We start from the raw sequence: 4,276 nt of genomic DNA, 5'->3' as shown, positions 1-4,276 counted from the left end.
TCTAATGCGGTGACAGGAAGCGGTAAAGTTACAGGCCAATCCCGCTGATCATAAGAAGATTTTCCAGTCTTAATACAGGTAGCCACTGTAAAAATCTCATCCCTTTGCCTTTATCCTGAGCTGCAGGGATTTTCTGCTGCCATGCATGCATACATAATGAGACAAGGCTTGGTAACAAAACTGTTTCTTGTTGTTGTTCGGGATGAGCGCCACTGGGAGTGAATTGTACCACAAGGTTTCACACTGCTGATCAACTATGGCTGTTTGTATCTGACGCTGCACCCGGCCTGCTGCCCCCTTTTTTTTTAGGGAGGGCCAGTGACCCAATCATGGACACGGCCTGTTAAGAGAAGCAGCCTTTTCTTATCTGCATGCCCTTGGAGTACGCGCCCATTGATATGCCACCTTGACTCTATCTTCATGCCAAGATGCTTCCAATTATGCGAGCCGCTGGAGTGAGGCAGAGCGTGCGTTTCTGTATAAAAAAGTGGTCCATGGGTAATGTGATCCTGCCGCTTTCCCCCCCTACAGGGATGGTTCCTGCGCATGGAAGAAGGGGGGGGTGGGATTAAAAGAGCAGCCATTTCTCTGATCAACACTTCCCAGATCACCTCTTTTTTCCACAGTCTCATGACCCCGTAAGGTGGACTGATCAGTTTGGTAAATGGCTCATCAGCCGGGCCGGGGCTCCGCCACAACCGGCATACATTACACGCAGCGGTTCAATGCATCATACGTGGGCATTTGTGCTGTGACATCAGTTCCTGTGTGATCAATCTCTCTGTAGACGCCTCAGACACCGAGGCGAGTGCACAGTCAGGGCAGATCTGTGACTGACAGCACGGCGGGCTGTCACTCAGCCGAAATGATAAGTTGTGACGGACTGTTTACAGCCTGGGAAAGCTTCTTCACGAACCAGGATGCTCGTGTCAAAGATCACTCCTCTGCTGTCGGGCTTCCAGATATTGTTCCGTACTCGTTCTCTTATCTCACTGGGAGATTTTTCTTTCTAAAAGTGGACGGTTTGAAGAAACTGATCTGCACATTGGTTTAAATCTCTAATCAATCACTACCGCTTTGGACATTTTTCAGTTTCAAGCTTTCATTCCTGGGGGTTTGCATGTTCTCCACGGGTCCGCGTGGGTGATCTCCTGGTAATCACACTTCCTCCCACAGTCCACAGACATGCAGGTTAGGTTATTTGGAGACTCGAAATCGACCATAGGTTTGAATGGTTGTTTGTCTCTTTAGGTCGGCGAGCTATGTCTTCTGAGTTTACCTCCAGCCCTGATTCTCCCCTGAAAGAATAAGCAGGATAAATAATGGATGAATTGGTTGGAAGTTTCATTCATATTCCCTTCATCTGCTTCCTCTGACTTCCAGAAGAGGGCAGCACTTCTTTACCAAACGTTATTGCACCTTTTGGCCATGTTCAGGATTCTGGCCTTTAAATGTCTGTGCTGTGTAATTCATCCAGGAGAAGGATGCAGACGGAGGTCATCCCTGGACTCGTCCCACACCAGAGAAGTGTGGAAGATTCCCCGCATGCCTCTTATCCTTTGATCTCATCTTCCCCCGTGTTTCACTATTGAGACTAAACGCAGCTTGTCGTGCACACTGTGATTTTAAAAAACAACAGGATTTACAGCAGACTTCTCCTGCCTGTCGTTCCTCTTCTCCTCGCAGACGTTCTCCCTCTCACACACTCTCTCTCTCCCCCTTCTCTCTCTCTCTCTCTCGCTTTACTCGCCTCACTTTTTCATTGCACCCCTCTCCCTCGTTGCCTCTGCTCCACCCTATAATCACGCCGGTTCATGGCTCTCATTTGGAGTGGTATATATAGCAGTAATTGTCAGGGTGCAGTACGGAGACTGGGCAGAGCATGTGTACTCTCTCACAGGGCTGTTTTGCAGTAAATCTCACAGTGGAGAGGACAGGGGGGTGGGGACAGAGGCAGGGGGGGTCTATGTACGTGCGCGGGCTTGTGCACGCACAACGTAAAGTCCCACCCGCTCTACGCACAATGCTCAAAAGTTGTGCACATAGAAAAGTAGATTGTACAAGCGGCTCAGAAAATGTGGCTTTGTTTTATGCTTCTGTTAGTCGTCATATCTCACCGCCTATTCATCTGCTCTCTTAATGGGCCCAGCACAGAAATTGAATGTGTCTCATAATGTGTTTTCCCTTCAAAATAATGGGAGAATTATGCAAATGAATCCCATATTCAGGAAAACATCTCCTTATCGGTAAATGTTAACAATCCCCGGTGATGAGTTATTGCCTGTGTGTAAGTCAAATGATCTGCACATGATCCATGAGCACATGGGTACATACTCTGCACATACGAAATTGTGACAGCAGCTGTATCAGTTATAACTGGGCGCAAACACTAATGAGCTTTGTCATTAGCTTCTTGGATTAAACCCGCGGCAGCTCATCACCTGGACCATGATGAAAAGCGACAGTTCCTATTATCAAAGCTGCCACGTGTCGTTCAGCAGAAACATTCCTGCTCAGTAATCTGAAGATCGATCGCCAAATATTCCCTTATAGTGTCCGTCTGCCTCTTAAACCACGGAACACTGCATCCAAAAGAGATGACGGCAAAAACCTGTTATCCAGTCGAGTTGTTTGTGTGTGTGTGTGTCTGTGTGTGACACGTTGGTGGTGGCAGTAGAAGTGGTGGTGAGGGGGGGGGTTCCTTTTAGCTTGTATGGACAGGTCTGTCATTCAGAGAGTGCACACAGTCTCCATTGTGGAGCCGTCTGTGGTCCCCATCAGGTCAGGGTGGGGTGGCAACGCAGGGGCCTCACGAATAAAAACACGTGCTGCAAACAGGAAGTGGACAACTGACTGCGCGGTCTGCGTGTGTTTATGAGTTGTGCCCATATTTTCTCTACATTTTTCTCCCCCTCAAATTGTTTTCTCGACCTTATTCAGATTCGTATTAAAAGAGTGATCCGGTTTACTTGGGTTTCACGTTGGCTGGAGGGCCACGCTGCAAAGAATGAGCCTTGATGCAATCAAGGTCTGACTCATGAAATCATATTCCCTTGAATCGCAAGTTTTAGATACGAGGATCAAGCGTCTGTCAGTGTGATGAGATAATTTCAGGTCATTTCAAGGTGGTTTTCAAAGAACAAGTGAAACTGCACATGTGGGACTAGATGGATTTATCTCTAACTTCTCTGGCTAAAAGGTTAAGACTTTAGGCCCTGATATAAATCAAGATAAGCTGTGAATGCCTCTCCGTTTGTTTACAGTATGTGCTTGTGTGGTTAGGGTCATGGTTTGCTGAAAGTACATGAAAGGATGCTGAATGTGTGTGAGAACACAGCGTGAACCCAGGTGCTCTGCTTTCAAGTGCTGCTTTCCTGTTTGCCCAGCAGCTGCTTCATCCTGGCCAGTGACCACTTCACAGATCCGCTGTTTTCTTTTTGGGTGGACTTGTCAGCCGCGATCAAAATCAGATTCGTCTTAAGAGTGAATTTCCTCTCCAGACAGCTGATCACGCCGCCCAATTGGACCAGATTTGATATGCTCGCATTTAGTCATTAGCACCTGAACACTTGTGTGTATTTTTGTTTCTGGGTTCCCATGAGGTGCAGTGTTTGTAGAGGATTAGGTCACAGAAAATCTAACAGCTTGAAAGGGTTATCTTTGGGCAGCCTGGTCACTTTGAGTGGAAACATGTAAAATCATTTATTCCTCTGGTCTGTAAGTGTCTGGAAATAAAACAAGAACTCAAGGTGCTGGAGAGACTAATTTACACGTTAGATCTTCCGACATGATAATGCACATGTACCAGAGCAGGTAGGAAAATATAACATTATACATCATCACATGAGCACTGTCGCCTCACAGCAAGAGGGGTCGCGGTTCGAATCCCAGGAGGAGTTGCATGTTCTCCCTGTGGTTGTGTTTTTTCTCTGGGTTCTCCGGCGTCCATGTGGATTGAGGCTAGTTTAATTGGAGACTCTGAATCGACTGTAGGTGTGAATGTGAGCGTGAATGGTTATTTGTCTCTCTATGTTGGCGCTGTGATACGCTGGTGCTCTGTCCAGTGTGTTTACCCCATCTCTCGCCCTATGTCAGCTGTGATTGGCTCCAGCTCCCAGTGCGACCCTCGAGGGACAAGTGGAACAGATAATGGATTGGATGGTTCCACTCTCTTCTTGATTCAGCAAAAAAACATATAACACAAGCCACTTTCCCATCAACAAATATTCTGCAGCGTCGTGCATTAACAGCAAGAAGGAGGCAGGAAGCAGACAGC

Source organism: Pleuronectes platessa, chromosome 12, assembly GCF_947347685.1.
Source record: "Pleuronectes platessa chromosome 12, fPlePla1.1, whole genome shotgun sequence".
NCBI classification, from domain to species: Eukaryota; Metazoa; Chordata; class Actinopteri; order Pleuronectiformes; family Pleuronectidae; genus Pleuronectes; species Pleuronectes platessa.
This window is presented reverse-complemented; position numbering follows the sequence as displayed.